Source organism: Mauremys mutica, chromosome 6 (assembly GCF_020497125.1).
Source record: "Mauremys mutica isolate MM-2020 ecotype Southern chromosome 6, ASM2049712v1, whole genome shotgun sequence".
Classification (NCBI taxonomy): Eukaryota; Metazoa; Chordata; order Testudines; family Geoemydidae; genus Mauremys; species Mauremys mutica.
The window spans coordinates 83027778-83053456 of record NC_059077.1 but is presented as its reverse complement, the minus strand read 5'-3'; the positions used below and the strand labels follow the sequence as shown (position 1 = coordinate 83053456).

The 25679-nt window shown below is 40.3% G+C and overlaps 1 long non-coding RNA gene across 1 annotated transcript in view; it reads left to right on the top strand.

Annotated features, from left to right (window-relative positions):
- The first annotated feature begins 1117 nt into the window (after positions 1–1117).
- LOC123372170 overlaps positions 1118–25679 on the top strand; it is a 47837-nt gene continuing 23275 nt past the window's right edge. The window contains exon 1 of the long non-coding RNA XR_006580151.1: positions 1118–1630. This is a non-coding gene — a long non-coding RNA (uncharacterized LOC123372170). The remainder of the gene's footprint in view (positions 1631–25679) is intronic.

The window sequence follows — 25679 nt, the reverse complement described above, 5'->3', positions numbered from 1 at the left end:
TTTTTTCTTAAAAAAGAATAAGCTTCTAGCCCTTATAGTTATGGAGAAAAGTTTGTAAATGTGACATCGGTTCACCTTGCAGGCTCAAAACCCAGAAAGCAACTAAAAAAGAACCTCAAATGCTATTTATCTTAAAATCTCATAATTTGTACAATCTCATAATTTATTTCTAGCCTGACGCTTGAGTTTTGAATGATTTGGGGTTTGCAATATGGCTTTCCCCACTCCAATGGGGAGTTTTCACACTTTCAGTACTGAAATGGAAAAAAACCTGGCTATTTAGGAAACCTTTCCTTCAGACTCAAGAATTATTGAGCATCTTCCATCTTGAAGGATTCTTAATTGCGAAGTAGATATAATGTATGTTCCCTAAGTCTGTAGACAAGCAACTCAAAATTATACCTTCACTAAAAAACAAACCCTGTTACTGAAATAATATGATTCAACAAAGATGGCCATTGGACTACATTTCCCAGCATGCTACTTGTGGAGGACAAGGTCAGAGGTAAAAGTAACATTCAAATTGTAAAACTCCTCTTTCTTACCTCTTCCCTGCTATGCTCTCCCTGTACAGGAGCTCTAGCGATGGGCAGTGAGACTCAGCCTTATTTTTACATAAACAAGCAAGCAAACAGACAAAAAATAATAGCATTGATAGGATACTGCAAAAGATTTTATATGATTATTTGCCTGAATATTTAAACAAATTTACTTCAAATGCGTTTATACTTTTTTTATTTGTTGTCTGTGAGTTCTTTACTGAATGAGTTTACTTGCAGAAACAGGATTTTAAGCACATGTTGATTAATCACAGAAAGCAAGTTTTCATTTCAATGTCAGGAGTATTCATGCCAAAAATCTGATTCTAAGAGTGGTACTCATGCAGACAAGGACCAAAGTGTGTGCAATCAGAACAAACCTTGAATTTTGAATGCATGTGTGATGGGGTATATCCCTCCCCTCCTCCCCTGCCCCAGCACTTGAAGATTTAACTGGAGTTGAAAGGCTCAATTAAGGCACTTGGTTGCACCTGGAGCGTGGCCCAGGAGCCATTAAAAATGAATCCCAGGTGGGGATAAGTTGGATGGTTTCTATAGAGGGGGCTTCAGGGAGAGAGGAAAAGAACTGTACAGCCCTTCTCTAGGTAGCTTCCTCCTACCCCCAATAAGAGAGGGCATCAGAAGTGACGGAGACTCCTGAAGTGGGTATTAATGTAGGGCAACTGATAGACAGGAGGCCCTGGGTATAGACTGGAGTAGACATGGAGACTAGGGGCAAGACTCTAGAGAGTCCTGACAGTCAGTGTTCTGCAGAAGAATAGAGAAGGGGGGAGGATCCAGGCTGGACTAAAAGTTAAAGCTTAGGGAAAGGATAGTAGTTGCTTTTGGTGTGGTGTCTTTTGTTTTGGGTCAGAGATTCCAGAAGGCCTGAGGCTACTAAGGACAGAGGAGTGGAATAGAACAGTGTCAGTGGGGTGCTGTCTGTGTGGATTGCTGATATCCTCAAAGGGAGGGAACTAATGTGACCTGCCCAGAAGGCTGAATTGCAAGAAGAAAAGTCACTGCATTGCAAGGCTGCTTTCTAGGAAAGAGCTACTGTGCCACACCTAGCTGTGAGGGGTCTGTCAGAGGTGAGTTAACCCTTCCACAATTTAATGAGCTGCTCATGTACAATCTACAGACCAAGAGTTGTCACCAAAACCATTTGAGAAATAAGATCAAATAAGGAATAATGTGAGAATTTGATAATAGAAAATGAATTGGATAACTGTTTGTTATGAGTTATCCTGTCAGCTCTCTCTCTCTTTTCTTTTTTTTTTTAAAGCAAGCTAATACTAATATTTATGGTATATTTTTTAATTCCCAAATCTCCTTGGGATTTTATATTCTACAATACTGTAGTATGAGCATGTTATATGTATTCTGATTATAGTTATCTTCTCCTAAAAGTAGATAACACCATATGGGTTGTCTTAAGGCAATGGTCTTTTATAATAGCCTCTCCTAACAGAGTCAATACACTTTAACTTAAGCACACTAAAGAAAAAATAAAGTTCTGCCAACCGGCAAAAGGAGAGAGCTATGGTCACAGTCATTCATCTTCATGGTTCCCCCTATCTGTGCAAACAATGTCCTGAGTTTACTGCTCCATGTAATACTGCCCCATATCCAGGAAGCTATCAGATAATAATATTCCTTTTCTCTCCTGGAAAGATCAAGTGCTCTGGGAAAACCTATATGCTCTGTATTTTAACAGTTGCCAGCAGAGCATAAAAACTAAAAGATACAGCTGCAAACAGCTACCTAGTTAGAGGCTCCAAAGCATCTCTGAAAGCATTTTGGCTGAGGAAAGTACTTCTAAGGGTAAAAGTTAATGGAAGATACTTGTGTAAATCTGTGCATTCCACATTGAGTACCAGCCACGAGATGCCAAGTCACATGTGGGCCTTGAAAACACAGATGTTATGTCTTGTAGGTTCCTTTTCCTTTGCTGTGATTTTTAAAGGTACATTACAGAACTTGTGTATATATTATTAAATTTGTTTTAAGATGGAATCAGCTTACACTTGTTTTCAGACAAGTGCAAATCTTGACTTAAGAGGTGAACTTAAGTAGATGGATGGCAGCTGCTCGAAACTTTCATTGTTCTCATTAATCCACTTCCCCATCCCTCCAAATTATATAAACTTTGGAAGTAGGCATTTGTAACCAGCAGAAATTGAGTGAATCACTATGACCATTGTCCAACCCTGAAGTTGTCCATGGCACTGCACTTCTGCTGCAGAATGCTAAAACTGGGCTTTTGTTTGGAAAGGAAAAAAGTATACAAAGCCATTAGGGCAAACAGATACCTTAGAGAAATATAAACAATAGCTAAACATTGCACATGAGATGCATTTCATATTTAAATGAACATTTTAATATTTACTACTTTACTTTGGTGGGAGAGTTGGTCAGCAGAAAAGGGAGATGGGCTAGAGGAAGCATAGATGAGACAGAACATTAGATCTTATAATAGCAGCACTAACTAAGTCGCTGTAACCAAGTTGTCTAGGCAGTGCCCCCTCAAGGTCCATCAGGGCATGATTCACTTTGCTGCAGGTCCCCACATATCACCCTTCATAGATTAGTTGTCATGGAACCTTAGACCTCTGGCGAAGGAATGCTTCAGCCCTACCATTTCCAGGGTGTCAGAGTCCAGAACAAAAAGGAAAACAGCAAACTTTGGAATCAAGGTTGTCTGTGGGTTTGTTGAGAGGACCCTCACCTGTCTGCTCTGGGCTTCTTTCCAGGTAGCTAGTCCCATTCTGTCAGTTTGCCTGGGTCTAGTCATCCCATCCACCAAATGGTTCACGCAGGTAGCAAGCTGTCTTTGGTTCTCAGCTGGAACCAGGCTTCCCTCACGAAGGAAGTAGCAAAGCTCTCCTCTCCTTCTGGTCAGCCCTGAACTGAGCTAGGTCTCCACCTTTTAGCTCCCCTTCCCCATGCCTGACATTCAATGCAGATGCACCAGTGTGGGGTCAACAGGGTCCACAGTCTCTCCTTAGCCCTTTTGTTGCCAGTTGAGAGTCTGTTTCCTTTACCACCTTGTTGCCAATGGTGGGACACAGAGGTCCCATCACAGGCCCACTGAAAGATTTTATTCAAAAATGCAGGAGAAATTGCTAAAATAGGTATTATAGGTGATGTATTTACTCGTACTCTTTCTAGCCAGAGTTAGGAACACCTTATCCTCTATCACAAGTATAATCCTCAGGAAATCCTCAAAGCATAAAGTGAACTTTTCTCTAGTTACTCTGCTGCATAGGAAGCTAGAGTGCAAACTGAATACAAGTATCCAGTGAGCTGTGAAGATAATTTTTTCTAGTAGCTTTTCAGTTAATGGGGTGCAGATGTAATGATACATTGAAATATGCTACAAAAGCTACAGGGTTGCTGAAAGCTTCTGTACCTTGAATGCCTCCGTGTTATGAATAACAGCCAAACACAAACTCTGTCTTTCACTGACCTACACTAGGATGTTCTATGTAATCTCACAAGGAAGAGTTATAGGTCAGTGATGGACTTCTGTGAATCGTCTGCTACTGAGAACAGCTTGTCCTGGAATTCTAATATTGTTAGATACAGAGCGGGCCAGCACTGGGGAAAGCCACAAAAAGAATGACTGATGCTGAAGTAGTACTATTGAAGGACAGATACCCATTGGTACTGTGAGCCTGGTCTAAAGACCATGAAGTCAATAGGAGCCTTTTCAAAGGGAGCGACAGACACAGATTTAAAAGGCTCTCCTCAAAATAAAATAAAATTAAAATTAAAAAAAAAAATGGGCACATCACAAATTTTCATTGTACCTTCTAACAAGGACCTGATCCAAAGCCCTTGAGGTCAGCGAGTGCCTTCTTATTTAGGGACTCTAATTTTGTCCCAGTTGTACTCTTCCATCATCAAGTGCCCCATGTTGTGGCATGTTTTCCCTTTGTTGAGAAGGGCTGTATTTGTAGCTCCCTCTGAAGCCCATCGATTCTAGAAGGAACAGATAGAGGTTGGATGGCCTGTGTTATGATTCTAGAGAGAAGTTTTCAGAACTAGAAAAAATGGGAAAATCTACAATTGCCATGTGTACCATGCAGCACTGGTCCTTTTTTTGCGGGGGGGCGGGGGGAGAGAGGGGGAGGGAACTCATTGTTAATGCATTTGAGTTGGATCTATAAAAAATTATCCTGTTTAGAACCACCGCTGGGGAATCTGTTAATTGTGAACTCCAGGGCCCACAATTAAAACAACTAAACAGGAATAAATTTGGACCTCTCCATGTAACCATCAGTAACTGGAATGAACCCAAACTAGTGTGCTTCTGGCATTTTAGGGGGGTAAGTTAAGTGCCACACAGCTGGGAGCCTCCCTCAAAAGTAGACATGAACTATGTAATGAAAATATATTTAATGGGCACCCACTATTTACTAACTCTGGTTATCTGTTATTATAACTGACAATGTCTGAAACATATGAAACACAATTAGCCAAATAGATTTAGGTTATATGTTGCATAACAAAAAAACAAACAAACCAAAAAAAACCTCCAACCAAAACAAAAACCCTAGTAACTGTGTTCCAAAGAATTTTCCTTCTACCACTTTGCATGATGTGTCATCACACAGTACATGGGGCATTTTTCATGATTATTTAGTATTGGCCCAATCCTACAGACATTCGCATGAGTAACTCTACTCATGTGAGCTGTCGCATTTACTGCAGGGGGATGCGTCATATGACGAAAGCATAATTGTTTGTAAGATTAGGCTGACAGTCATCATCTTCTATTTATAGTAGTTCCTGGAGACTGCAATTGAGATCAGGGATTGGTTGCATTAGGCATTGTACAGACACAAAGTGAGAAACAGTGCCTGTCCTGGAGATCTCTCAGTCTCAATAGACAAGACAAATAAAGAGTGGAAAACAGATGAAGTCACTAGAGGTCATACAGCAGATCCGTGGCAGAGCTGAACCCAGGTCCTCCGACTGCCAGTCCTGATTCCCTATCTACTAGGCCACACTGCCATCCTCTTGTAATCACTTCCAAAGTGATAATTCTCCCAAGTCACGTATGTGCTGCCACTTCATCCCACAACTATTGAAGACTTTGGCAAAGGTGTTTTTGTTTTTTTTTAAAGGTATTTATAGGCATTGCTCTGCTCAGCTTTTGAATACCGGATTTAAGAGCCTGTCTCACTTTTCTTATGAGCCTGAGCCTCCATTGACTCTGGACACCTAACTCCCATTGTATTCAACAGGAATTAGAAGCCTAAATACCTTTTGAGGGCCTAAGTCACTTTTGAAAATGAGACTTAGGCATTGTGACACTAAGTGGATCAATGCCTAAATACTTTTTAAAAACTTAGGCCTTTGTCTGTTTGTTCCTGAAAGTGTCACAAGAGAGATTACTTAAAGAGAAAACACATTTTTTTAAACCTAATTAGTTTTGACTCTAAAAACATAATACCTTTAAAAAAAAAAAAGGGCTGGCAGGGGTTGGGGAGGAGGGAAGGGAGAGAAGGGAGGCTGCCATTTTGGGTAGAATGAGTTTTCTTTCATCCTTCTTCGTCACTGTCTTCCTGACATACATTGGCAAAGCAGAGGATTTTGAAGAGACCCAGCTATGCTCTCTATTACGGTATTTTGCTTTACCAACCAATTAACGCGTCAACATAAAACATAATGAGTAAAATGGACATCTCTTCAAAGTCTTCTTGCCTGTTCCTGGAAGACAGGAAGTCACACAAAGTAGGTAAACAGAAATCTCACTACAAAAAAGTGCGAGGAAAGTCAAAGCCATTAACTGTGACAAAAATATGGCGATAATGTAATTGTCAATATGTATTTGATATTCAGGGATTTTTACTAGGTATAGACTTCAAAGAAAACTTATTTTGTACATGTGCAAGGTAGAACTTCCTTGCCTTAGATTTCCACGTAATCATTTGCTTTATGGGCTAGATTGTTCCTACCCAGGGCAAATCTCATACAACTCATACAACTCTAATGGATTCGCCCTGGCTACAGCTGCTCATTGGAACCCTCTTGCAGGGGATTCTCATGATGCGGGAAGCTCCAAGGTTCTATTTGCTTTCCCAGAAAATTTCTGTACTGCCAATAAGACGATGTTGCATCACCCTGTCTCTGTCCCTGCCCCCAACTAGTGAAGGGTCACTCCCTCCCCTTAAGCAGATCCCCAAACCACTGTAACTCTTCTTAGGCTCCTGGGAAGGAGTGAATGTGCCATGGAGGAGGCTGCCCTTCTCCACCCCTTGTTACACACCAGGTGAATGAGAACTAGACACTCAGGGATGCTCTAAGTGTGGATATAGGGTACACAATCAGCCCCCGTATCCTGTAAATACTTTGTTAAACTGAGAGCAAAATAGGGAGAAATAATTTTGAGAAATTAGGGAATTACAGTTGTAAATTGCTACAAATTTCCCTGTGAGCACCTGGCTTTGTAGCAACAGGGTGTAAAGCTGATAACACTTCCATTTGTCATCTATAAGAAATGTTTGTGGTCTCAGTCAGTGCAGTTCCTTGCCCATTGGTGTACATGTCAAAAAATACCACTATCAAATTTCATTTACACCCTTGCTGAAAGTCTGAGCAAATGAGAGAAGGGATAAATAAGTGTAGAGACTACATTTCTTTTCTTACTTGGTCCTTCCCTGTCAAGATTATAGCAAATTGGCAGGGCATTGCTGGGCAGTTTGCATTGCTGCCACCTAGACAGTATCGCCTCTGTAGATAAATAGAGAATATCACCATTTTAAATCTCTGTCATCTCAAAATGTTCCATGAGCATTGCGTTTTTTCTTAAAGGAATGGTTAACATTTTTTTTAAATCGACCTAGAACAGAGCAAATGTCAAGCACGAAGAAATAATATCAACAGAATAGTCACATGGTCATCTCAGCTCTGCTCTAAGTAAAAAAATGGGTAGAAAAGATGTGAGTTGTTGAGCCCAAAAAGGAGGGGGAGAGAACAAGACAACTTATTCTCCGAAACCTTTAAAACAAGAGGTTTACACACTTAATTGTTTATGTAAGCTGAACTGTACTCCTAGCTGGATCCCTCCTCACCCCACTATGGCGAGGCACTGCTCCCCCGGTTAGACTGTGGGTGGAGTTGGGAGGATCGAGATCCGATTTGGGAGGCTGGCTGATGTGGAGGTGAGGGGCTTGCCTGACGGTGTGGGGGGAGGCAAAAAGTTTCCAAATTGCTAGTAATCTGTACACTTCCTGATTTCCACTAAAATCAGACCCACAGAATGCCCATTTGCTTCTGCTGACAGGGGAAGCTCTCTGCCATCCTAATGCCAACCCCTAACCCTTGCTTTAACCTTAATGGCATTGACTCACTCCTGTCTCCCAAGCAACTCTGATCCCCTGTCACATGCTTGTGTGAGGTAACTGCCCCACCCCTATATCCAGAGCCTATGTTATAACAGGTAGATTAGTGGAAATTGGGGTTTTCTGATTTTTCACCAGAATCAATAGGGTTCCGCTCACTGAAACCTAGAACGTTCCCTGAAATTTTGGAATTGATTAAATGGAGTCTTCAAAAGTGATCTCGTTACAGACTGATAGAAAAACAGAGAAATGCCATCAAGTTGAATGCAAAGCCTTTCTTTGCTCAGCCAATAAGTATTTTCATGGTTTTAATTCACTGTTTTCACTGGTGATGTGTTCATTATAATCCAAGTCATCTGGTTTATAACCTAAAAGGTTGAAATGCGGCCACAGAAAGCAAGCAGATAACTCTCCTTTTGGAGAGGAAGTCCCTGCTGTCCATCTTGTCCCTGCTTCTTGGTTGTAAGGGGGAGTGTTGGGAGGCTGGGGAGATGGGCCAACCTCCGTCAATCCTTCATTGGCGTAGGTTTCATTAAGAATTGAGTTGCACAAGTGGTTAAGTGACATTGAGGTGGCCCTCAGAATCATCCTTTCCCAATGCCCCCACATCTCTCCAGCATGAAGCAGAGCTCCGATGCCGGAGATATTCCAGCTATTTACCTATGAAAATAGGACCTCTAAGGATGGCTTTTCCAAGCAGTGTTCTAGGAACTAAAGTCCAGCTCCTCAAACTTATGCAAGTTGTCATAATTCAAGTTGTTATAAATTATACCAGCTGAGGATCTGTCCCTAAATAGCCACGTTTCATTCCAGTTAAAAGGCTCTGTGCATGAATCTAGTTAGACACCAAAAGTCATAAACTGATCATAAATTTAAAACGAGAGAAATTATTAAATTAGGTAATGCTAAAATTATGAAATCAAAACTATGGGTTTTTCTAAACTATGCCATTTTAAACAGATATCTAAAAATAATTTATATTCAGGCCTTTGAGTTGAGCTGCTTGCCTTTTTAAATTTTAAAACTCTAATTGTATACTGATTTATAATGTATGGGAATGTCTTAGGAGTAGTAGAAATTTTTTTTTACTTTTGTATTTGGCACTGGTGTGACTGCTACTGTAGTACTGTGTCCACTTCTGGTGTGTCCAGTTCAAGAAGGATGTTGATAAATTGGAGACAGTTTAGATAAATGATTAATGGATTAGAAAACATGCCTTATAGTGATTGACTCAAGGAGCTTGATTTATTTAATTTAACAAAGAAACGTTAATGGGTGACTTGATTACAGTCTATAAGTATCTACAAATGTTTAATAATGGGCTCTTCAATCTAGCAGAGAAAGGTATAATGTGATTCGATGGCTGGAAGTTGAAGTTAGATGAATTCAGACTAAAGTAAGGTGTAAATTTTTAGCAATAAGGGTAATTAAACAACTTACCAAGGGTCGTGGTAGATTCCCTATCACTGACCATTTAAAAATCAAGATTAGATGTTTTTCTAAAAGTTATGTTCTAGAAATAATCTGGGGGAAGTTCTATGGTCTGTGCTATACAGGTGGTCAAACTGGATGACCATAATGGTCCCTTCTGGCCTTGGAATCTATGAAAAAAATGGGTATTAAAAATCCTAATAGTTTAAGAGATTAGATTTAAACTGATCCTTTGTATTTAAAATTATAATTCAATTGCTCTTTCTAAAGGATGAATGGAGAATTATTTCATGTTAGTTTTGCAGATTTCAGTTCTTCTATCACAACCTTGGTCAAGCTTCTTTAACACTTGAGAAACTGAGGGTACGTCTACACTACGGGACTATTCTGAATTTGCATAAACTGGTTTTGTAAAACAGATTGTATAAAATCGAGTGCGCACAGCCACACTAAACACATTAAATCGGTGGTGTGCGTCCACGGTCCGAGGCCAGCATCGACTTCTGGAGCGTTGCACTGTGGGTAGCTATTCCGTAGCTATCCCATAGTTCCCGCAGCCTCCCCCGCCCCTTGGAATTTCCGGGTTGAGATCCCGGTGCCTGATGGGGCAAAAATCATTGTCATTGTCGCGGGTGGTTCTGGGTAAATGTCGTCAGTCACTCCTTCCTCTGGGAAAGCAACGGCAGACAAGCATTTCGCGCCTTTTTTCCCTGGATTGCCCTGGCAGATGCCATAGCATGGCAATCATGGAGCCTGTTTTGCCTTTTGTGACTGTCACCGTATGTGTACTAGATGCTGCTGACAGAGGCGATTCAGCAGTGCTACACAGCAGCATGCTTTTGCTTTTGCATGACAGCAGAGATGGTTACCAGCCATACTGCACCATCTACCAATCCATAAATTGGTAAAAAGATGATCATGGCTACCAGTCGTTTTGCACCATTTGCTGCTGTCATAAGTGCCCCTGGCTGCTCTTAGCCAGGGGCGCAAAAGCCAAAATTGGGAATGACTCCCTGAGTCAATCCCTCCTTTTTGGTATCTAAAAATAGAATCAGTCCTGCCTAGAATATGGGCAAGTGTACTAGAGAACCACTGTATCAGAGAGCACAGCTGCTCTGTGTCAGATCCTGCAGAAATTATGAGCTGTATGCTATTCACAGGGGGTGCTCCTGCAACAACCCCACCTGTTGATTCCGTTCTTCCCCCAGCCTTCCTGGGCTACCGTAGCATTGTTCCCCCACTTGTGTGATGAAGTAATAAAGAATGCAGGAATAAGACACACTGACTTGTTAGTGAGAAATGAGTGGAAGGCAGCCTCCAGCTGCTATGATAGTCCAGACAGGACAGTAAGGAGTGTGGAGGAGAGGAGCCCAGCATCCCTTTGCTAGTCCAGGGGCAATTGAATCTTTTTTTTACACATGAAGGGTGGGGGCTGACAGAGCTCAGCCCCCTGTTGCTATGATGACGATGGTTATCAGCCATACTGCACCATCTACCAGGAAAAATTAGGGCCAGGCGCCCTTGATCGACCTGACGGATGCTAGTCAGCATGGTTACCAGCCCTTTTGCACTGCCCCATGTGCCAATAGGCTGATGATGAGGACGGGTACCAGTCGTTTTGCACCATCAGCCACCCATGGCGGGGGGGGGAGCAAGGATGTTGGTGTTCAGTGCTGCAGCATCGCGTCTATCTGCAGCATTCAGTAAAGATAGGGTGACATGTAAAAGAGTCAAGAGAGGATTGTTTTCCCTTTCACTTCTGGGGGTGGGTGGGGGGGTGCGTAAATTGCCGAGCTATGCCCTGACCCACCGCGGACACTGTGTTTGACCCTAGAAGCATTTGGAGCTCAGCCAAGAATGCAAATGCTTTTCAGAGAGACTGCAGGAACTGTGGGATAGCTTGAGTCCTCCAGTCCATGAGCGTCCATTTGATTCTTTGGCTTTCCGTTACGCTTGTCACGCAGCAGTGCGCTGAGTCCCTGCTATGGCGTCTGTCTGGAGATTTTTTAAAAATGTTTTTTAATTCGTCTTCTGTAACGGAGCGCTGATAGAACAGATTTGCCTGCCCTTACAGCGATCACGTCCGCATCGTCCATGCGGGAGCTCTTTCTTTATTTTGATTTTTAACTGCATCGCCACCCGTGCTGATCGGAGCTCCACGCTGGGCAAACAGGAAATATTCAAAAGTTCGCGGGGCTTTTCCTGTCTACCTGGACACTGCATCCGAGTTCAGATTGCTGTCCAGAGCGGTCAGTGGTGCACTGTGGGATACCGCCCGGAGGCCAATACCGTCGATCTGCGGCCACACTAACCCCAATCCGATATGGTAATACCGATATTAGCGCTACTCCTCTTGTTAGGGAGGAGTACAGAAACCGGTTTAAAGAGCCCTTTATACCGATATAAAGGGCCTCTTAGTGTGGACGGGTGTGGCGTTAAATCGGTATAATGCTCCTAAAACCGGTTTAAACACGTTGTGTAGACCAGGCCTGAACCAATAACAGAAGTGTCAAGCTAGGCTCTACTACTGTTTGCAGATAATCCTCTGTGGTGATCTTCCTCATAATAATGGTGAATATATATATAAAACTATTTATTGTTTTATGTTTGTATTTATCTTACAGCAAGTCTAAGAGGCACAAATCAGGATCAGCCTAGTGGGTGCAGATCCAATGTGGAGATGGGACAATCAGATTGGAAATTATTGTTAAATTAACAAATGCATAAGATTACATAGTAATTGTCACGCTGGATCATATGTTGTGATCCATCTTATCTAGTGTCTTGTCTCTGATGGAATGGAAGGTATAGGAACCCGCACATTAAGAGATGTAGGATCCGCCCTCCCCCCATCCCACCCCCACATTAGTTTTAATCCAGGTCTCTGGTTGTCAGAGATTGGTGTAAACACTAACAAATGTGGTTTAATATTCCTTCCAAAATTTTGGTTATCATTAATGATGGTAACTCTGGATATTCTTGATCTCACCCCCCTGAACCTTCTGAAGATCAAATGGGTGCACTTTACTTTCCATAAGGGGGCAATGTGGAACTGCTGGAGGGGCAAGGGAGATTGTGTATCTGGTGGCATTGGACAGATGGGTCACTATCCAGTATAATGGCCCAGTCTCCATCTTCCCTAATATCTTTTCAAGTGACGTAAGACTATGAGAAAAGAATACTGTCAGGGAGACATAAAAGGGGTCGAGAGAAGCTCAGTGCAAGGCCTGGAACAGGATTTTTTTCCCCCTCAGGATCAGGGCCTAACACAGTAAATTTTGAATAGTCTTTAAAAAATGAAATCTGTTTACCAAAAATATGTTGCTGCATTTTTTTAACCAGCTTATAGAGTTTGTTTTTCAAAAAAATTGAAATATCAATGACATTTTTCACCCACCATTTTTGACACTTCTAGCCAAGGTATAGGTTGGGAGAGACCCCTGCTCTAGCTGAGAATTTGTAATGCATTCTGTTCATGGAGATTCTTAATTTAGATAATACATTAGTTGTCATCTGTTGTCTAAATCACATATAAATAAAAGATATATCATGACAGGGAGTGTAATTATATGTATGGCAAGCAGTAATAGGTTAATCATATGAGTTACCACAGTCAATTTCACAATAACTCATAATACCACTTTCTCTGTTCCATAAAATAGAGTTAGAAGCAGATAATTTGTGGCTGGAAAGAACCAGAAGTTTGCATACTGACATTCCATCCCATACTTCACAGCAGCTGCACCCTGCTTATCAGTACACAGAACCAATTATGCTATGCTACCATAAAAATGAGGAAAAATACATAATACCATCTATGTATTCATTTGGACTCACACATAAAGTAATTTATACAATATAAAAACATGAAAATCCGGATGTGACCGTGTGCTGTTTTACTTTTAACTTCATTGAATTAGAACAGAAACTCTAATCACTTCCTATTTTTCTGGGAATATTACTTTGTGGAGAGGCAGCTAGGAAGCTGATGACAAATAAAGAAAGGCCGGTTGTCCTCTTGGTTGGAAGGCCATTAAGCTAGATTGCCTTTATGTTCATTAGTTAATGTTGGTTAAGGAGGAGAACAAAGACTTTTCCTGTGGTCCCCAGATACTATGATATAGGCAAAGGATGCATGGGGTTCTATTACTGTGCTTTACTCCCCATCTGCGTGTCCTAATTTTATTTGGACATCCAATCTTGATTATATTAAAAGAGGCTTACTTAGATTTCCTCATATCAGGATGATCAATAATGGAACCAAGCAGCCCTGCCAAAAAGACCTGAACAAAGTAAACTGCGGACTTGTCTATGCTAGGGATGTTTATACCATTGTAACTATACTATACTGATGCTCGAGCAGTTCAAACGTGTAGTTTAGATATGCCGCACAGGTGTGAAAAGTGACTTGCACTAGAGCAGTTTATTCTAAGTCTCAGCAGCGTAGTGCCACCAATACAAAAGTCCTTATATAGTTAAATCCTTTGGTTTGTATGTAGCATATTATGTAACTATATAAGATCAAGTGATCTTAGTTGATGTAAAACAATTTTCCTTTTAGAGTTTGTGGTGTGAGCTGTGCTTCCTAACTTGTTGGATGCTACACATATTGAATTAGCATGTAATCAAGAGCTCTTAGTATCTCATTTAATGGTGCATTCCCCTAATTTGTCTTTAGACAGTACATGACCAGAGAATTGCACACTAAGGATCAAATCATGCACTAAGTTGACTTGATCCTCAAGAGTGGGTTAGGGTGGGTCTTGAGGAAACAGGGACAATTTCTTTCCACCTCCATCCCCCGTGCAAATAGTAGGGTGGGAGCCCTCCACAATACAGAGGCCTGAGCTGGGAACTATATTACCTAATTGCAGCAAGTGCTAGTAAGGAATGCCTGTCAGCAGAAGTGCTAGGCAGTAGTGGTTCAGAAGTAAACACTTCTCATGGTGGTATGCTCTCTCCTGCATATTGTACTGGCTACTGACAGACATTCTGTTCAAATGCTGGTAGTCCAATTGGCTTTCTCCACTGCTTACTTTCTTGCATAGCCATTTCATTCTAGTGTGGGATTCATCTCAAGTGCAGGTCTGGCTAGATGTAACAGCCAAGCAGTGTTCCAAATACAATTGCCAGTGCATAATGAGACCCTATTCTCATTCCAGGAGTTTACCATGGGTACAGCCTTGGTTTTCTTTTAGGCCTTATATACATTAAGGAATCTTAGCAAAAAAAATCTCATCCCTGCTACTGTTGCTTCAGGTGTGCCAGTGGTACCATCAGTAGGAGCCCTAATATTGAGCCCTAAGCCTCTGTCTGCTTTCAGAATGTTTAGCAAGCATTCATTTACTATCACAGGAGCAGCTGACCTGGCGATAAGATCAATGGGAATTTGTTTACTAAAATTCCTATTTGTAGACATGGTTCAGGTTGTGTAATAAGGATAAGTGAATGAACATGGTAACAAAGCATCCAGGATAGGAATCAGTGACAAGTATTTCTTCTTTGCCCTCTGGCAAAATGGCTGAGCAAAGAACAGAGGGAATCATGTAATCTTTGGGGAAGGAGTTTAAAAATGCAACTAAAAAGGCAGTTTACAAACAGAGTGAAGTTGGATCAGACTGAAAAAAAGGCACTGGAGTCTGACTGTGAAATGCATAATTTTGTTCCAAAGAATCTCTTGGTAAGTAAATGAAAGTGGCTAAACCTTTTGTGGTTTTGCTATTTAATATTGATCTTCTCAGTGCTAACATCCTGGAAATCAAATCAATATTGATATTAAGATACAATTCTAATGCTAGTTTTTAATTAAGAGTAAAATATTTAGATAAGGTGGGTAACCCCCATGTTTTTAACATTATTAGCATTTCTTAGTAGCATGTTTATTAGAAAAAGATTAAACAGCTCAGATAAAGCATGCTGTTGTAGGCACAGCTGGTTTATGCAGCTGGCCCAGGATTGTTTTTTAATTCAATGTGTGTAGCATCCAACAGGATAAAAAAAGATCAATACCTGAGCCAGTGTTAAGTTATACAGATAATTTAACAAGAGGTGTTAAGATAGCAGAAGGTGTGGGAAGCAAGCAGTGCACAGTCTCATATCTGAGGCTGCAGACAAAAATAAAAGCATGAGTGAGAAAAAGACAACCTTGGAAAGACAGGTATAGAGTAATATCATCCTGCAGCATACAGCAAAAAATAAGCTTCCTACCGGTGTGGGCTTCAGAACTGAGGAGTGGTTTTCTCGCCTTTGCTCCTCCTTGATGTATTGGGGCATGATTGCAGTTTTGGCCCCACCCATAACTGAGGTCACTGGCCAGAAGATTTGGCCCTGTGTGTTAGAGGAAAACACATCCTGTCTCTAGTTGGCACAGTGGCTATGCTCTCCTTGCCTTCCAGGACGCATTATGCCTATCTGATTCACAATGTATCCCAGAATGACCGCTGGGACACATACACCTTTATGCTCCCCCCTACAGCAGACTGGCAGTCTCAATTATGTTCTCCTAACTTTCATTTTTTGCCCATTTATTCTGTCTCCCAGTCTTGGCTGTGTTGATAAAAAGTACAATTCTCCTAGTATTTGTTGCCTCTCCAAAAGGGGAGAACATGCTGCTAGAACTCTTGAGCATGCTGGTTCTCCCACGTTTTCCAGCCCAACTTTGAAAGACACAAGATGTGGGTAAGTAGAAAAACATTTGAGTGCTTTTCTAAACAGATCATCCAAACTTGTAGAGTTCATAATTGTGAAGAGTGAACCATGACTGCACTTACTTACTGTGTTGGGTCCTAACATCAGTGCTAATATCTAGTACATATTTGTTCTGGGAAGCTGTGTACATTTCCTCTCTCAGATCTTTATTTCCCTTTCACAGCCCCCTCAGTTAACCACCAGCAGGAAGGCAGCTAACTTAAAATTGGGAAGCCAAGAATGTACATGGTCTGATTACCTAGCAAGACAACTTAACTTCTTCAGTGAACCTTCAGGAGATGGTATTCTTCCAGTCCCTGTGACCAAAACTCCAGGGTTCTGATTGCAAACAAAATCCCGTGGGACATGCACAGCCTTTGCATCCACAAATATTAGCTCAGTGCCAAAATCCCAGATCAAATAATCTCTGCAATTAGACCTCTTAAAATATCTTGAAAATGAAAAGTGTGCATGGGGCTTCCTCCTCGTGGGGAGCAACAAGCATTCTTGCCAGAATTTATGACATAATGTAAAGTGGGCACAGGAATGAGGAACTTAACTAAAAAAATAAAGTTAGCACGTGGATGACCAGAGTGCAGTTATAGCAGCATGTATTGCATCCCGCACTAGAGACTGAGCAGTGTGGATCCCTGTATCATCAGTAAAAATTCCAAAAATTCAGGTGCAGTGGCAGTAATTTCTGGACCTGTTAGTCGCTTAGGCCAGAAGATTGAGTTAACCGTAGGGAGCTAGAGACCGTAACTGATGGAACAATTTCAAACCGCTGCAGTCTGGATAGTTTACTAAATATGGCAACTATCCCTATTCAGCAGTGAAAGCACTTAGTCCTTTAATGTTATCATGTTTTCCCACTCTGCCTATCCATATTTATCAAGTCCAATGTATTTCTGTTGAAGGAAAAGGCTTGTCTTAATTTTTCTCCGCCTAACAATCCCTATTAATTGCTTTCAATATTTGGCATCTATTGCATTCAATGTCACCACCGCTCACATGCATATCACTGTGACAGCTGGTTCTCACAGCTGCTTATGAATTACAGGACTAGGGATAAAAGGAAAACAAGGGGAGAGGATGAGAACAGCAACTGGGCTATAATCTGCAACAGGGAGCGGGCTGTGGCAATGTCCTCTTGTCCCATATTCATCTTAACTCTACAGAAGTCCCTTTTGTGTAATTCATATGGCTGGGCTTCCAGATATTTTGTATGGGGGGAGTGTAAGAGGCCAGGGTGTAGAAAGCTGCTTTCCCTGACACCATCCATGTGGAAAACCATAGTGTACATTACTGAGTAGATAAAAGCTGATATTCTCAGTATTAACTTCTGCAAAAGTCCACTCTACAGCTTCAAAAACAATTGGGGTGGGGGGAGAGGATCTGTGGGGGGTCATACCATCATGGCTCATAGAAGAATGAGGTTGCCTGCCCACAGGAGCCCTGGGAATTTTATTGATGGTCTCCATCCCTTGTTAAATCCTGTGGATATCAGGAGATATCCATGGGTTATAGAGTTCATACCCTTGATCTACTATGGGAGAAGAATCTGGACCTCACCTCATCTTCAGGAGGTAATGGGAATCCATGACTTCAAAGCTATATATATATAGTCTAATTTTGAACCTTCTTTGCATTTTTCACTAGGAGGGGATGATTTGTCTGTAAGTATTGAGTACAAACATACTCTGTCAAGTAAAATACCTGGAAACTTTATCATAGAGCAAATTTTACATTTGGTACCTGGAGATTCAGACTAAATGTCAGATTTAATAATAATTTATAAAGTATGTGATTTTTGCTTTCAGGAAAAATGTCATTTAAATTCTTTGTATCTTTAGTATCTACTAAGTAATGAATGGTTCTGACCAACAGATCACCCCATGTATCACTTTGCTGTTATACAAATCATTCATTGTAGCTAGTTTGATGAAATGTGCTGATTTTGTGGCTAATTTAAATATCATTCAAATTATTAAAATATTATATTTGAGAAGACAGGTTTTGTGTGTACTTGAGATACATTTTACAGCATGTTTTGTGAAGCATGCCAATGAAAACAAGCTCAAAATTGGAAAAGAAACTGCTGGATTGTTGGCTCAAAAAGACGATCCTGGTAGAATCAAAGTATTTGCTTTTGATTCCCTGAGCTGAGCGTTTTAACCACACTAATTATTGTGGACGCCTTTCAGCACCTCTGTGTGCTTTTTCTCCATCCTTATTCTCACCTTATTTCTCTACCTTCCCTTAGCTATGACTGCTATGACTTTACATGCTTAGGGGCAGATTGTTGGCCCCACTAATGCTATTTGCCAAGTTTGAGAGGTATTTGACTGTTCTCCCAGCATAGAGGAATCCTCTTGTGGCATAGAAACATTGTAGCACTTCCCATGCCATCCTCTAGCCTCCTGGCATAGGGAGACAGCACAGGGAAAACATTATGGCTGGCATACCAGTGAATCCATGGTCATGAATATCAGTGTACAAAATGGAAAAATCATCAGGCACATAGGGGCCTCAAAGGGAGCAAACACCTTCTACACGTCTCCTGCTGGATACTCTCAACATAGAAGAGTCACCAGCAGGCATATCGTTGGCAGAGCCACTTCCTATGCTGCTTTCCCTGTAAGCCATCAGCATAGTGGGTGTGTTGGGGAGTAGGGCTAGGGGCGGGCATGTGTATAGAAAGAGGACAATGATCTCTAGCAGTCTCCAAATGGCTAGAGGTCCCTAAGGAACATCTGGCACAAGAGCTAGTTGAAAATTGTTAATGTTTGGATTTTTTTAAAGCTTTTCAACTAAAAATGAAAATGTTGACAAACTTTTGATTTTTGTAGAAATTTCATTTCCTGACAAGTTTTGAAACAAAATGAAAATTTCCATTCCTAAATCTCAACCCCCCCCCCTTCAAATAAAACACTCCTCTCCTTTTGTTTTTGTCCAGGGGAAAAAAGGGTGAGGAGTGGATAAAGTAAGACTAAGTGTAATTGTTTTTTTACATTTTCCTCCACTTCTATTGTATGAAGTGAAATTAACTCCATTATAAAGATCACTTCTAGTTTGATAACCATACTGTTAGCCCAACTCTGCTTTTCACTTTGTGGTGTGACTGTTTGTTTGCATAAGGACCTGAATAAAATGAATAATCCCCAAATAGGTTTAGATATGGCAGTAGGTGGTGCTGTGCAGTAAGGCAGTATCATGTCCTGGAAACTTTAGTTTAATTATTTTTGTTTTCTTTTGCTTTCTTTGCTCTTTTACTTTAAAATAAATAATAAAATAATATCAGAGTTTCATAAAATAGGTTTCTAGGTCAGGTCTCAGCTACAGGGAATAAATCAGCTAAAGTGATAAAAATGTAAGAAGCTCATTCATTACAATCAATGCTCAGAGAATGCAAATTGCAACTTGTATAACAATTGTATGCTAATCAGTGTTTTACTAATATTCACAATTTGTAAACATTTTATTCTTCAAGAGATAGACTATACTTTCAAAAGTGGGTGTACACTGCTCAAGGAAACATTATTAAAACATCGCAAAACAACCTTATTGTCTTGGTGTACACTTGCATCTACAGGGGAGGAGCAACACTACCCAGAATTTAACAAAACACATCACAACCAATCCAAAACAATTTTTTTTGAGCGCGAGAGAGAGAGACCTGAATATTGCTAATCAATACTAAAGCAGACAGCCAGGCATTGCTAATGTTAAAACTGCCATTGACAATTAATGGACAATTTGCCTTTTGACCAAAAGTAATCTGACCTCAGTGTCTCAAATTTTATTGTGGTTTCCTAAAACAAACCAGAGTGCTCTAGGTTATTTAACACATCATGACACAACAAGCTCTAATCTGATAAAAACAAATTTATGAACTGGTAAAGGAGATATAACCACCTGACTCCTTTGGCACTACCAACTCTGAGTTTCATGCTATGAAATCCCACCTCCCTAGGAAATATTGGGGGGTGGGAATTCACATGTCTCTGCAAAATGCATCAGAATAAAAGGTTATTTATCAGTTAACTAGTTTACTAAACCATGTAGACTATCACTGTCTGCGGTTATTACTCACAGCTGGGAGTGAGTCCACATTGCTTGCTCACAATCCTTTCACTAATGCCTAACAATGTAGACCTGTTTAGGTTATAGAAATTAGTCATAAGAATTTCACTGAAACAAAGCACACAGTAACAATAATATATTGGTATGGTGGCAATCACTGAAAACATTTTCCTTACTGTATTTTATTGCACTAGACTATGTACCCAAACAGCTGGTTTGCAGTGCAGATAAACTAGATTGGCTGTAATATACAAGAGGTAATTCTAACATTTTCATTTATCATTGCTAACTGTAAACTAACAAGTATAGAATAAAAAGACCTTACTGGAATTCTAAAAGCCAGTTTACAAATAAATTAACACTTCTCGTTTCCTATTTGTATTCAACCGACATTTTAAATGTTTCCCAAACCTACCAGCCTCTTGATTATCTTACTCAGGAAATTAAAAAGAAAAATTACTCTATGAATTTTCAGAATATCCCCATTTGCATGTAGCATATTCAACTCACATTTATTTTCTCTTTCCTAATCTGCTTTTTTCCCTGTTATATATTGTCACTGAATTAGACATTCATATTGATGTTTTGAAAAAGAATATATATTAAGATTGGGTTTTAAATTAAGAGACTTGAGATCATATGGATCACACATGGCTGCAATGGTAATTATCAGAGCTCCAGAAAAAAAATCATAAAGTGAATATTTTAATGTTTTAATTGCCATTTCACAAACTATTTTCTGATTTTTAAACTCCATTTTAATTAGGAGTTGGCCTAAAGCTGCCTGGAGACACAATCACAAGTTTGACCTATACATACTAAGACTTACCTCCAAAGTTCCTAATGGGGAAAAAAGTAAAACTTTTTCAAAAAGTCCCCTGGCAGTAAACAAGTAGAAATAATTTGGACTCCTTACCTAAACCTTCTATACAGCTAAAAGCCTAAGACAGTGAATTTAAGACTGGTGGGGAAAAACAGCTAGAAAATGTGGTGGTTTGTATGTGAGAGGAAGAGAGAGACTTGACTGTCAAGACCTACTGCCTGTCCAGTAGATTGATTGGAAAGGGAATTGTGAGGAGGGTTATGTTCTCTGGGTCTCCTAACACAATCCACTAAAACAACATAGCATACATATTGTATTATAAAGAACACCATATGTTCTTCTGACATTCAATTCTGGTTGGCAGGGTAAGGCTAGTTAACAGCAAGTTGTATGTTTCCATTCAAACACCTGGCACTCATTTCCTAGCTTTGTCCCTCCAACTACACCTTGTCGCGTTTCCCCTGAGTTCAGCATCTCTTGCTCTTCTAGTGAAATTTGACAGAATTTTGTGCTCATCTTAGTTTTCTTCCTTTGAAAGGTAGCACTAATACTGTATTTCACATTTTTTTCCCTCTGGACACAGGACTCATATAGGACTGTTGTCATTTTATTGGCTTCTGTCCTTATCGTTGTTTTAAGCAGAGGATCCTGTTTTCTTACTCATATGGGCCCTTTTCTATTTTCTTCTACTTTGAGTTGCTCCTTTGCTTGCTTCTCCTTGTTCCCCCCCCCCCCCCCAGTGTTTTGGTCTGTTCCTCCCAAATATACGTCTTGTCCCAGCACCCGACCCATAATGTTTTTCTCATAGTCCCTCTCCATTGGCTCATCACCCACCTCCCCCAACAAAAGGAAAACAGTGGGAGGATATCAATTTTTTACAACCATTTTTATCTTCCAAGGTTTTGCTGAATGAGACACCAAATGTCTGTTGTACAATGTCATATTTTCAGATTATAAAAAGGGCCCAGGGCATCACATACCTGCAATTATATCACTTTGTGTGTGTGTGCCTGGAATAAAGCCCTATTGACTCAGGCCAGTGCAGCCATAGAAACCATTGTACTATAAGGAATGTATTGCTAGATCATATAATTGCTTAGCTGGCCTGTATTAGAAAAGTAATTGTTATGACTTAAGGTATAATCAGAACAATAATAAGAACGAAGTGACAGGCAATTTTCACCTATTTTTAGCAAATGTTGGGTGGAGTTTTTGTCTGATAGTGTGCACTGTCACTGTCAAAACCTCCCTTTCTTTCTCGTGCTCTTGTTCTGAAATAACTACTGATCTTATAGATAAAATTATATCAGAAACCAAGGGCAAAATCCTACCCCACAGGAAAAAGGGTGTAAAGTCAGGGGAGGGGAGCAGGGAAGGATGACAGTTTTTGTCACCTGTCTCTTTAGTTGGTCTCAGCTGCTCCCAGTTAATGCATGCTGCTCACTGCAGCATATTTACTACCAGTCTGGGGAACAACTCCTAGCCAGGAGTCTGTGGACCTTGAGAACAAAATGGAGTGCTCCCTCTTCCTATTACTTTCTTGAGCATGTGGTAGAAATTCTCCCCTGCTATCTGCATGTAAGGAGATTGGAGAGTCACCGAACTCCCCTCCCAATACATTTGGCAGAGCTTAGGAAGGGACTTCACTTATGTAAATTATTGTCAGAATGAATTTAACCAGCTCTCATATATATATTAAGGCCAGAAGGGACCATAATAATCATCTAGTCTGACTTTCTCCACCACACAGGCTATAGACTTTCATCCAGTAATTTTGGCACCAACTCCAATATCTTCTGGTAGAACTTTTAATATATTTTTTTAGAAAGAGATTTGAACTTGATTTAAAGTACCTTGACCTCTTCTTTCAGGATTTACAAGAGAGAGAGACTCTGTTCTAATCAGCAAAATTCACAAATGGTTTTGGAAAAAACAGCAATTTCTTTCAAGAGTTTTGAAGGATATGGAAAACTTTCTGCTTCTACAGGTGCTACTTTCAGGTTAGAATTGAGGCATATTCATGTGACAGTGCAGGCACACTTGTATCACCTTTGCTACTGCAGATACAGCCTGTGTATGTTCTATGGTTAAAGAAAGTTGTCAATATAACATCTCTTACAAATACTAAATACAGAGAGAGTGAATTTTAGGCAAAGGATAAAAATAGCATTGAACTTTCCTAAGTAAGAACAGAACACTCTCACCAGCTACTTTGCAGCTGTCTCTTCAAACCGAGATGGATATGAGCAATAAAATAAGATCCTAGCTCACATGTGGATTTCTCCTCTTTCCCACAGTTCAAGGGTTTTTAGATTTTAAATTCCAGTTCAGCCCCTATCTCTATCTATACCTATTTAGTACTGTATAACCCAAGAGTAGACAAACAAGGTGTAGAAGCCATTCTCTCCCATGCAGCCTCCAATGCAAAATTGGTTCTGGAAGGTGAAGTCATTTAAGTACATCTACATAATATGCCAGTTTAGTAATGGAAATAATATAGAACTCAGCACTTAAACTAGTGTATAAACTCCAAAGTCTTCTGCTGGACCAAAACCAGCTCTCATCACCTTTAACGGTGGATTCCCAAGGATCACTGTCCTGAGACTTCAATATACAAATAGTGAATGCCCCCAATATCTGCTATTGACTTCTCTGGCCCCATCTATGCAGCTGAACACACATTGGCTCTCAGCTTTGCTGTGGGATAGACCACAACCTTCTTAAAGCAGAGCTCAGAGGAGACCCTCCCCCAATATTCTCATATACACACTGTCTAAGCAAAGTGATCAAATTAGTTTAGCCCAAGAACCTCCCGATCCTATTGCATTTACAGAAAATGCAAGAAGGGAAAAGAATTATTCAGCTGCCAGTCCAAGACATACTTGGACTGGCTCACTGCTCACTGAAAGCATTGACACAGTAGCACTATAATGGCCCCTTCATTCATACTATCTCAGTAGTTCACCAAAATACATAAGTGTGAAAGCAGATCAGAACACCTTTGGTGCAAATACCATGCAACCCCAGTCCAACAACATTTCAACACTTATTACAATTAAAGCAGCTAAAAAAATCTTCTTAGCCCCAACTGACCTTGAAAAATAATGATGGGCTGCCTTGGAATGCTACTTCCTACTTGATCAGAAAAATATCCCCTTACTTCACTGATAAGTCAATAGAATCAGGCGCTCTCTAAAACCAAGAAAACAGAACTTGAACCAAAGAGCTGTCCTACTTGGACTGTTTGGATTAATCATGCTCTCACAAAGCACTGAAGGCTTTGAGGAACATTGAGTTTTGCCCCTCATAGGTGGTAAAAGCTATGGCAGATTATCGGGGCCTATGTGGTAAGAGAAATGCCTCTTTCATAGAAAGCAGACTAGCAGGCACCCTGAAGTATGAAATAGTCCAGCCAATTCCAAAGAAATTTACACTTAACACCAATGACCTCACAAAGTAGCACGTGGTTTCCAGCCCGCCTTTGCTATACCAGATCACTAGAATGGTGATAACTGTAAACAGAGAGAACTATTGTAGCCTCTCTTGGTGTAGTTATTGTGGGAAGGTGTTAGAGCTGAATATATTCAGGCTAGGGCTTAGGCTGATAGAATTGGTGAGAGATGAGGGTGAGAAAAGGAAAGAGAGAAGGGATGGAAAGAGAAGAGCTGGGAGGAGGCAGATATAGGGAAAACTGGATTTGAGGAGAGGCAGAAAGATTAGATTAAATGATTGGGAATCTTGATGAATACATGCAGTAATTTGATACTCCAGTGACTGGTGACTTAGAATTCCTAAAATAGACACATATCTTCAAAGTTATGGAATTACACTCCGAGGGCTAACTTGCTATATTGACAGCTCTGCAGCATGCAAGGGACATTGGAGCTTTCAGTACATTAAATGCAGGGAGGAGACTGTTCTACTCCCACACTTTTTTTTAGTGGAGTTATATTGGATGAAAGTTTTCATTCTTGTTATACTGTTTTCTTTGCTTGCTCAAGATTTTCACTCAAAATACAATAACTAGTGCCTGTTACAAATTCATTAAATCTGCTCAACAAAATTAATCTGGAAAGAGATATGTAATTCCTCAGTAAAATGTCTACTACACTGTCTATCAGCATTTGTACAGAGTAGCATATCTGCTCTTCTGTAACCACATGTGCATCTCTGACCACATATTTTGCCCTGTACGAGAGAGTGATCTGTATTAAAAAGCACAGTCATTTTTTTGGTCAGCAACACAGACATTCAATCTCATAGTATTTCTAGAGCTCTGCCAACATAGAAACATTCATTCTTACAATATGAAATGTGTGCAAATATAAAAACCTAATACTGGGTAAAAGAAATATATATTGAGATATATCTACCACTGATAGCCCAAGAATACTAATAATGTCCACACTGTATCTTATTACTACCTAGGAAAAGGTAGCACAATATTAGTAAATAATATTTATCTTGGGGAAAAAAAGCAGATGCTTGACTGCAGTACATTATCTATAGTGAGTTATTAAGTCTTGTGGAAAAATCCCTACCATGTTAAGTTAGTTGTGTTTATTTTGTCCCATTCCATAACTGCCCCCCCCACGAACCTTCTCCCAATTTGATAAATCCAGAGGGAGATGACTAATTAAATGCTAGAAAAGTTTAATGAAACACCAGCAATAATTTCCATGTTTGGTAATACCATACTTTGCAAGTTGGTAAAAATCAGTAGCTCATCCCAGTTACGTGTAACGAAAACAAAGTTGTAAAAAT